The 11,490-nt window shown below is 39.6% G+C and overlaps 1 pseudogene; it reads left to right on the forward strand.

Moving 5' to 3' along the window:
* The window catches only part of LOC120622144 (40S ribosomal protein S3a-like), a 45,708-nt pseudogene extending 44,655 nt beyond the window's left edge, over positions 1–1,053 (forward strand).
* The last annotated feature ends 10,437 nt before the right edge of the window (positions 1,054–11,490 follow it).

Raw genomic sequence — 11,490 nt, forward strand, 5'->3', positions numbered from 1 at the left:
CTTCAACCTCTATTTAATGTTGTTTAACCAGTAAAAGATGAATCAAGGATACCTTCTTTTCCAAGAGCACCAAAGAAACATTTTCCTTGTCCATCAGAGAGCAATCCAAATGCATTCTTTCCGCCCACTGCCAATGGATCTAAATCACTGCCTTATCAAGGTTATTATAATAGGATCTTTATCATGACTTTGCCATTTTCCTTTTAGTCAGCTCCATGGATTCATTGAAGATACAAAAGAAATTAACTTATCTTTTTTTAAAACCTTGCCTTTTGGCTATCTGAGCAGCACCACTGTGGTCGGCAAGAACAAGCTCCTTACGAATGGCAGCAAAAAGAGAGCCAAGAAGTGGTTGACCCATTTTCTAAGAAACATTGGTATGCTGTGAAAACACCAGCTATGTTCAATATAAGAAATATTGGGAAAACACTAGTCACGAGAACTCAAGGAACCCAAATCACATCTGATGGTCTCAAGAGTCGTGTTTTTGCAGTGAGCTTAGCTGATCTGTAGAACGATGAAGTTGCATTTAGAAAATTTAAGCTAATTACTGAGGATGTTCAGGGCAAAAACTGCCTGAGTAATTTCCATGGCGTGGATCTTACCCATGACAAAATGTGCTCCATATTCAAAAAATGGCAGACCATGATTAAAGCTCATGTTGATGTCAAGACTATCCATGGGTATTTGCTTCATATGTTCTCTGTTGCTTTTACTAAAAAATGCAACAATCAGATTTGGAAGACCTCTTATGCTCAGCATCAACAGGTCACCAAATCCAGAAGATGATGGAAATCATGACCCAAGAAGTGCAGACAAATTGATTCCAGATAGCACTGGAAAAGACATAGAAAAGACTTGCCAATTTATTTATCTGCTCCATGATATCTTTATTATAAAAGTAAAAACGTTGAAGAAACCCAAGTTTGAACTGGGAAAACTCATGGAGCTCGATGGTAAAGGTAGCAGTTCTGGAAAAGCTACTGGGGAAGAGACAGGTGCTAAAGTTGGACGAGTTATGAATACAAACCCCCAGTCCAAGAATATGCTTAAAATTCAGAATTTTCATGGTGACAAATAAACCCGATTTGTGATGGAGGGGAAAAAAAACCTCAAATCACTTACATTTCCTGCATATCTGTAATTTGATTTATTTGATTTTGATTTTACATTCTACCCTTTATACTTTGTTCCATACTTTAAAACTTTTGTGGTATGTTAAGTATTACAGAGATTTTTTTTTCCATTTTAATGTCTTATTGGTTAACTTCATTATATTTAAACATACACCTGTTCACTAACACTGTACTATTAAAATTTGCACAAGTGCCTGCTAGCAATATATATTCCACATTCGATCAGAGAGAAAGAGGAGTATTGCTGTTACAGTAGACAATTGAGCATCTATGTAGTTCTAAACAAGAGAAATCTAGATTCTTGTTAGTAGTAACATTTTTACAACTCTATTAAAAATGTAATCTGCAAACTGATCAATGTAAACCAGGACGACCAAAATAGACAACATGTATATGACAAAACATGTACATTTCCAGAACAAAGGAGGGAATAGCCAGTGTCATGGGGAAGGCAGGATTAGGTGGGACACTGTTGGGGAGGGGCAGGTAGGTGTTGAAGAAAAGCTTCACAGAAGTAACTCCCGTGATATAAATATTAATGTAAATGAAAGAGAAACTACACCTTCCTAAAGCTGAGGTAAGTAGGATATACATTGCCTAACCGTGCTAAAATTTTGAGGATCTCTTACAAAGAAGAGATGTGTCCACATGGTAATCAGTGTAAAGTCAGACTATCTCTGTGCCAACTATCTGATAAGGAGTATTCAAAATAAGATAATTATTTCCATAAACTCTCCTTCCAACCTGTTATCTCTCAAAAATATCTTAAAACATTATAATAATACATGGAACTTCAATAAAGCAAGTTCAAAGGTCCATCCGGCCAACTTTTCTCATATTCCTTTTATAACAGGATAGTATATGGGCCATAAAATCAGCATCTTTCAGCCTTCAATTCAACCTAGCCACGCGCCTTTCAAAAAAATGTTTCAAGTCAAAATATTGTTGGTTCTCTTTAAAGGAAAAAAAAAACAAAAAACAAAAAAAAAAAAAAAAAAAACAGAAAATAGCCCATTTAGGATTTTTTCCAAATAACTGAAAATGACAAAGCAAAAGAAAAACAAAACATGAAAAAAGCCCACTATCCTTTGTAATGCTTTTTCTCATTTTAAGGCCACCGCCATTGGTTTTAAGTTATCACTAGCTTAAATTGCCTCACAGAGTATTTCACTTCGAGTACCTGTTAAACGGATGCAATATAAAAAGAAACACAATATAACAGCTTACTTATCCCTCTTGCTCTTTCCCAAGACACTGTAATGACCTGGGCAATAAGAGGTAGTGAAGAAAAGCCTCTTTTTAGTATCTTTTCTTTTTTCTCTCTCTCTTTTCCTCTCTGATACCTTAGAACTAATATGGGACTCATGATTTGATGACGAATTTGCATGTCGATCGGCAGCCAGTGTAGCAGCTCTCAGATTAGGGACATTCCGCTGCACACTAAAAGGCACAAAGAACAAGAAGTGCATTTCCATCTGCCCTTCCTTTCCAGTCAGTGCATTCCCAGCCATGTCTATTGATGAGCACTTGGAACAATACCAAAATGCAGTGTAAGATCAATCCTGCTGTTTACTTCGCTGAGCTAAAGGAACAAAGAACAGAAGAAAGGCCTTAAACCCAGCCATCGTAAAGGAGCAGGATGAAGGATGAAAAATGGGTCTGATGGACAGTTGCACAGAGTAAACGTATTTGGAGAAGCAGCAGCTCCAGCTGAGATAAAACCAATGATGATTTGTATTTTGTACTGTATCTTCAGGGGATAAAAGCACTTCTATCAGATAGCATTGGAGGCAAACTTGAAACACTGCAGTAAAGGGCTATGTTCCCTGCTAGGGAAAGAATAAAAACTCCCATAATTGCTGAGGAGTGTTAAATATCTGATTGTGCATGCCTCTCTCCTCCCATGGTGAGGTAACTCAACCAGGTCCTCTTTTTAACTCTACCAGCCCCTGCTTACCCAACAGTTGGCTAGGGCCTGCTGTCAACAAAGCAACAGGATACTGGCTTTTGCGTAAGCAGATACCAGTAATTGTAATTTGTGGGATTATTTGTTTTTAAGCTTTTTCAAAAGTTATTTCAAATGGGAAGTGTAGCAACTTTATTGCTGCAAAACTAAGAGTTGCAAGGGGCAGGGGTAAACAGGATAGGATAAGAATAGAGAGACAGAGCTAGTGTTTGAATGCAAATATTTTGAGCAAGAGAAGGCAGGGTTACAAGGCCATTATAGCAAAGGTGGGAATTTTCTGTTTCTGACTAAAGAGCAGATACAACATATTGCTTCACCATTTGGCGAAACCACATGACACTGGCCAACTGTAAGGAAGGGGCACCCCAGGTAAAGGACATTTGGGAGGAAAAGGCCAGGAAAACACGGGCAAAATTGGAGACATCCCACTTGGTGTGCCCTCCTCAATTTTCCTCCCAGAGCTGGATCCTGCTCATCCCTTAACCTCAAAACTCAAGTATGGCACAAAGACCAGAAGCATCAGCATACCTAGGAGATAGTTAGAAATGCAGAATCTCAGGTCCCACTCCAGACCTGCTGAATACAAAACTCAAGAGGTGGGCCCAGTAAGAATTCAGAACCACAGCAGTAGATTATCCCAAAGAAAACTTCTTTAACTCCTTTGGGACTCAGCAAACCCTCTCTTCTCTGAATCCTGTATCCTTTATTGCTCTGCCAATCACATGCATAACATATGCCTTTGCACATAGCAGGGATCCAACATATATATGTAGATGTGCTTTGGCCTTGCTGCTATTTTCATCTGCATTTATGTGCTCTGACTTGCCCATTAGATGTCAAATTCTTTGAGGAAAGTGACTCTCTCTTAGTCTTCTTTGAACCCTTCTCAATGCCTGGCACATACTGGTGTTATTCATTGTTGAAGGGTTGATCTGAGCACTGGGCCTCCTGTTTCTATTGAGAGATATTATAATAAACGGCATTGAGTGGATTCTTCACTGGCAAGGAAAGGTCAGCATTTTCACATATAAGGACATGACAGCCTAAACAGAGAGAAACTGGGTTCTCTATCTTCAGGTAGCTCAGTTTCCCCCATGTGCAAAGTAGGCATGGAAAATTATAAATGTATAAGTAAATATTTTGTAGAGATATTAAAAATTAACTGCAAAATATTTATCCTTGGGGGGAGTCCTTAGCAGATACAATCTAGCATTATCTATGAATTTGCAAAAAGTCAAATGTACCCTTTTAACTTAGCTTTTTATGAAAAGTCTATCTTTAAGTTCTAAGCATCATATGGCGGCAATCTAATTTAATCCTCAAACAACTATGCAAGCTAGATAAAATTTACCCTAAAGTAGGGTAAGGAAACTGAGCCCAAAGAGATTAGATAATTTGCTCAAGGTCATTAAGTTATACAGCAGAACACAGATTCTAATACTGGTAAGACTCCAGAGCCCACACCTGTTCTTTTACATCCCACTACTGGAATGAAAAAGGAGAAATTAAATAATGCATCGAAATACAACCTGAAGGTCTTTCTGTACACTCACAGAGAATGGAAATGAATGCAACTCTAGGCACCTGAGTTTTATCTACCAGAAGACAGACACACTCAATGTAGCAACTTTGTAATTATAAAGGTAAGTGAAAGAAAAATCATAGCATAAAGCCATGTCTATATAATATCAAATAGCCAGATTTTTAAATAAAATTATTCCACCAATCACCTAGATATTTAAATAGTGGGTCCTTGAATTTTCCACTTTTTCCTAAAATGTTTGGAAGACATATAGACATAACTTAAAAGTTCAAAATTTCAGAAAGAGATTTTCCTCAAAAGAAGACATGAACAAAAAAACACATCGAGAATCTCAGATGTTTCTTACTGTTCATATTATCAGAGTACAGAAAACACACCAGACACCATAGAGAACATTAAGGGAGATGCAATTTCAATCGAGAGGGTCATAATATAAATTAGAAAGACACAATCTAAATTAAATAGACACAGTCTAAATTAGATAAACAACATCATCAGAGTTCTGATTCCTCCCCAGCAGAGACAGTGGGAGAGTACGCTTCCCAGAGTCTCTGATACGCAGAAAGGTTTGCATTTCCCAAGTCCATAGGTCATTATATTACATTGTATCCAAATACTGACCTAGTATTTTTCTGAGTGAGTCTAGCAAAGGTGGGACAGAGGTGTTAAGGATGAGAATCATACAGTTTGTCAGTCTGTTTCATAAGAATCCTAGTTTTAAAGGTAATTTCAGCTTGACTAGAAAGTCCTAATTATCATCCAATTAGCCACAAAAGGCAGAACTTCCTGCCTTGCTTGTTGAACTCTATGTTCTTCTATCAGAGTGATCCCCATGCAGATGGAAAGTGCCCTCAGTGTATCCTTCTTAGAATCAGAAGGGTGTGGCTGCCTGCAGCCCAGACATCGCCCAAAGTGGCTTTAGGAATAAAAATAAGACAACTAACATACTGTAACTGTATAGTTCTCCAACACTGCTTTTACTTTCTTAGCTATCAAAGCCTCTGGACAGTCTTTTCCATAAAGATCTAAGGTGCAGAATGGTTAGATGGTTCATTCAAGGTCGCATATTAAATCAGTGCAGAAGCAGGACTGAGGCTAGCTCTCTGGACATCTGGTCCACTGTTCCTTCCTCTGCCCTGCCCCCAAAATGTATGCCCTTCTGGCAGCACTGGCCAAAGGAAATATAATGCAAGCACCAATATGAGCCACATGTGTCATTTTGAATTTTCTAGTGGCTACATTTTAAAAAATAAGAAAAGGTAAAACTAATTTTAATAACGGCTATTACTTAACCCAATATAACCATCATTTCAACAATCAATATTAAAAATTGTCAAAATATTTTACTTTTTTTCATATAGTCTTCAACATCTGGGGTGTATTTTGCATTTTCAGCACATCTCAAATTGGACAAGCCGCATTCTAAGTGATCAGTGGCTACATGTGACCACATTATTGGACAACATAGCATTACAGTGTCTGCCTGAGGTGGTTCAACAGTAAAGCCCTGCCAAGTCCAAGCCTGGGTAAGACTTGCAGTCAAAACTATTGATATGAGACTCATACAACAGCCCCATTGGGAAGTCAGAGAAAGGTTCCCAGGCAGCCTCCAACCCTGAAGAGACTCTTATCCCTGATATAAAGCCCCAGAAGCCTATTAACCCCTCCCTTCCCCACAGTGCACAATTGACAGCACTTTCACACAGCCACCTAGCAAGGCTTTGAGGGGGCATTGTAGAGAAGCGCTGCATCACATGTCTCTTACAGATTATTATTTTATTAAGAAAAATAATGGAAGCACAGCGTTTCAACAAATATCTACTGAGTCACAACTATGTATCAACAACTGTGGGCATGGAGCTATCTATGTTCTGAAGATACAGCAGTAAATGAAATCGATGAGCCACTTAAGAGAGCTTACCTTTTAGTGGAGATGACGTCAGGAATAAATAAGCACACATACAAAAGATAATTACAATCTGTGATAACTCCTACAAAGGAAATAAACAGAATAAAGAGAAAGTGGCATCTAGTAACTGTCCACTATGTGCCAGACACTGCATGGGTCTCATTTACCTGTGTTAGTACATTGACTAGTGTTTAAAACACAGAAAATATGCAAGACTATTTATATTATCTCTTATCCTCACAATAATCCTGCAAGTTAAACCTTGTTATCTCCATTTAACACATAAACCCAATGTTCAGTGAGGTAACTGCTGAAGGTCATACTACTAGTAAATGGAATAGGCAGCACCCAAGCTCACAATAGACAACACCATTCTCTTTTTATTCTACCATGTTCGTTTTTATCGTGTGAATTTGTTGAATAGCAATAAGGAATAAAAATTGCCACAATCCTGTTTGGGCTAGCCAGAGCCTTTACTTCAAGCATTGAAAATAGGATTTCTAAGAAGCCCTGAAATGAGGACATCAATTCAAGCATCAGGACATTGTGCGTCATGGATTACCAATGGGCTGCATCTCCCAGGCCAATTCTTGACGCTACCTGGGAACAGTGGCAGCATTTGGGCTCAAGGCCAAATAGGCCATGATCAATTAGCTATGTTATGCCATGGCTGGCGGCAGGTAGAAAAGACACACTTCCTATGTATTTATCATTCCTAGGTCTGACTCAAGACCCTCACAGGACCCAGAAATCCTGAACTGCCTAAGAAATAGACCTAACCTGAGACCACACTTGACTAAATATCAGTCAAGATCAATGAGTTCTGTCTGCCCTGGCTGAGGGTGTTATTTAGCATTCTTGGGCCTAATTGTCAGCCCTCAGGCCCTCACAGGGCCCAGGAGCAAGCCCATGGACACTGGACTGCCTACCAAGGTAGATCCAGCCCCGGACCACTCCTGGCTAACATCTTACCAAAAGTCCAGTGAGGTAGGTTTAGTAGTTGACAACCAAACTACACTGTAGTTATAATTTAGTTATAATCCGCCAATGATTTTTTATCATTATATTATTTATGTGTAAACTGTGTTTAATCTACATCAAAGTAGTCATTTCATCAATCATTTTGTTATATTTTAAAAAGCATCTAGTCGAAAGCACAAACACCTAATCAAAAAGAACCAATAGGTGTTTCCATTCTAATTCTATTAGAATTTAGGCCTAATTTAGGCCTAAAAAACATCACTTTAGGTCAGCAGTGTCTACATGGGACACTGAGCTGGAAACACACTAGTTTACCAATGCCATTTTTCTCTCCAGGGACTGGTTTGCCTAGATTATATGTCCAGAGGAGGATTTCCAAAGACCAGAAGAATCACACACAATATGACAGCATCCCCAATGCAGCCCCTCTTCCTACTCCATCCTCTCTAATCCCAGAAAATGGCTATATTATCCTTCAATGGCAAGGAGACCGCCTCAAAATCTTCTGCGACTTCTACCTTGCCAACCTAAACCCTGATATTAAATGTTTTCCACAACAGTCAGTCACAAGGAACATGAAAATCTCTCTCCCTTCCGATCATGGCACAATCACAGGAGAACATAATCTTTGGATGAGCAACTTCCTTTTCAAACAAAGGAATATATCTCCCTGCGTGGCAAGAGACATTTAGCTCCTCTAATATGCCCTGTTGTGGAAGGTGAGCCTTCCAGGCTTCGGTGATGAGGATAATTACAAAGGGATTTGCAGTCAGGGCCTGCAGGTGGGAAGGAGGGAGGGAGCAAGGGAGGAGAAAAAGCAAGAATCCCAGCAGCTTTTTCATGTTAGTGAAGCATCTTCATGCTCAAAATGAGCATCACTTCCTTATGACAGACCTCTCTCACACATAAAAAACATTATTAGTTATGAAAAGATGCTTGTAAATATGGTTCCCACAGTCTGAAATGTTGAATGTCTGAGATATTTTAGCACTTCTTGGCTAAAATCACACACACTGGTGTGATTGTCAGGCAGACATCCTCACAGCCTCTGCCATCTTTATTTCTCATTGTCATGCAAACAGCCAGAGTACACACTGACAGTCATTTTATAGATAAAGCTATTCACTAAAAAGAAAAGCAGAAGGCTACTGCTTAAAGAGTCCAGGCAACCACCAGTCCATCTGCTTCAACTCCAGGCCACTCAGAAGCCTCATTTCAAGGGCAAAACATCAGAAAAGAGATGTAAAAGGCAAAAAGACAGCTGACTTCCGTCTAAGGTGAGCGTCTCTGCGGACAGGCCTGTTTCCAGTTCAGTGATCTGAGCTGGAAGCCAGGACACGAACTGTCTTAAAGAGCTTGTACAAAGCCATCTGCTCCAGTAAGCAAAGGGACACCCTACTGTTGTCCAAGTGTACAGGGAGATCTTGTCAACCTTCCACCACCTGGAACTTCTGCACTGCCTGGTTAGATGGTAGGCAAAACCAGGAAAAGAGTAAGACTGTATTAGCAGAACATTTCACAATTCACCTAACACTAGATGCATTTCAAATTGCACTGAAAATCTCCATATTCCTTTATTTTGGTTGGTTGGTTGGTTGGTTGGTTGGTTGGTCGGTCGGTCGGTCAGTCGGTCAATTTAACCCATCCTCCTTTATGCCCTTTATAACTAAATATCAAGACCCTCCATGGAAAAAAGGAAGGAGAGATGGTTCTTCAAAGAATAGTATATTGGGGGTTATTATTTCTGAAGTAGAGCAATGCTGGGTAATTTTTGTTTTTGTTTTTGTTTATGTTACTCTAAATAAATACATCTAGCCTCTTTTCTGAGGGGAAAAAAAAAATCCTCCTAGAGCCCTGCATCTCAGAAAAAGAATTAGACCTCACACCTTTCCCTGCATATATCGAGACTGGTCCACTTTCAAGATGTTAGATGTGAGATCCTCATGAGGTGACCAGGAAGGAAGGAAAACTATCATTGAACTTTTGCTATTACACATTTTACAACACATTTAATTTCTTGTAGTTCTGTTTTTCAGAATATTCACCCATATATGTTGTTTAACAACACATATAATTTGTACACTCATTTACCTTCCACTGGTGTGCACGGTCTGTAGGTCAGATTATTTCACATGCACCAGTGATTCATTTCCACTATGCAAAACATTTCAGAAGCAGGGGCATTAAAAGACTTGCCAGAAACCAAACAAGCAGTTCTAACACTCAGGCTCATCTTCCCCAAAATGTCTGAACTTGAAGAAAAGGAAGGATAAGACAAAGGAGACAAAAAAGGAAGAAAAGAGAGAAAAAAGGAGACGATGAAGAGGAAAGAATGGTCCTTGATGCCTTGGATACTTTTCCCGCTGTCCCCCTTCTTCCTACATCAGCCACTAGGAAAGGAAGTAGGGGAGGGAGAGGAGACAGAACATTGGCAACTATATAGTCACATTCCTCCTTCCACCACATAACCTTCCCTTCTACTAACATTCTTCCTACCAAACCTTTTTTCACCTCTTTCTCATCCTCTAGAAAGAGGATGTCTACTATCCTCTTTCTTCTCTCCACATTTATACTCTTATCTAGTCTCCCTTTATATTCAATTTCCAAAATTAGTTGCTTTTTTCAAAACTCAACACTAAACCTAGACCCAGAATAATCTTAAGAATTATCCATTCCTCTTATGACTTTTCCTCCTTCACACCCAAAGTTACCCCACCAGGTGTCCCAGCCCCCAAGGAAATCCCAAATCTCTGTGGTCTGAAAGTCTGTCTGCCTCCCTCCTGAGATTTCTCCGCGTGCTCAGTAGAACACCAATCAGAACAAATGCCCCCCAGACAGGTATGGTAAACACATGCTGGGATCAAAGATGCTATTAATAATAATACCATTAAACAAGCCCTGGCAGGCTGGGGTTAATCTTGAAACACGCATGCTCATCACATATGAAGCCCATAATACATGGATAAGGGAGAACTTTATTCTCCAACTCACCAGCATTCATTTATATTCCACCTCTCTCTCAACAGAATCATTCAGCACAATAGGATTTTCTCTGCTCAAACCCACCTTCACTTTAAAAGAACAGAAAAGGATGGGCTTAGCTCCTGTCGCTGGCGTCAAGACTTTTTCTCTTTGACAACTGGCCCAGGGATATGCAGCTTCATCTCATCTTTTTTCTTTTTTTTTTTTCCTGTATACACATGTGCAAAACTCACAGCTTCCTAAGTGTAAGCGATTTGAAATTCTATTGAGTTCACATTGACCTAACATTAGATGTCCTTGCAAGCTAGAATGATGGGATATTAATTTTTGACCACTCTAGGTTAAAAAAGAGCTGGCACCTCCTGAGAAGGAACCCAGAGGCTGGTCTATCTCACCTCTGGTTTGACTAACAGATGCTGTTTCCCAGTGGAAATAAGGGTAGTGATAAGAGCTTGGCTCCACAGCTGCCACTCCTGGAAGCAGCTGCCCTTAGCTCTCCTTCCAGCCAGGAGCAGTAGGAAAAGGGCATGTGAAGTCTATGTGTGTGATGGCAACAGGAGGCAAAAGCACATGCTAGCCAGCCAAGTGACACAGAGCTAAATATGCTGAGACTGCTCTGTCACCCGTAGTTACCAAATCCAACCTGGAATCTCTCTGAACCCAGGCAGGAACATCATCTTCAAAGGGCCCATCTATTTTCTCTAAAAAGTTATCACCTGTAAAAAAAAGTCTATACAGGAGTGCCCTGTACCACCCCCAGATTACCTAGAAACATTCCCGGCCCTATTTTGTTGCTTCCTCAGTCTGATTTTACAAAATTACAGGTGGCTCCCCTTATCTCCAAATAATTGAGAAATTCTTAGATATAATTCTCAAGACAAAACTTATCCTTTCATTTCTGAAAGTGTGTTGTACCACATGCAAGAGGAAATAGAGAGTAAATTGTGTTGTAATTAAGCAAAGGACTACTGAT

Source organism: Pteropus medius, unplaced genomic scaffold (assembly GCF_902729225.1).
Source record: "Pteropus medius unplaced genomic scaffold, Ma_sr-lr_union100, whole genome shotgun sequence".
Taxonomy (NCBI): domain Eukaryota; kingdom Metazoa; phylum Chordata; class Mammalia; order Chiroptera; family Pteropodidae; genus Pteropus; species Pteropus medius.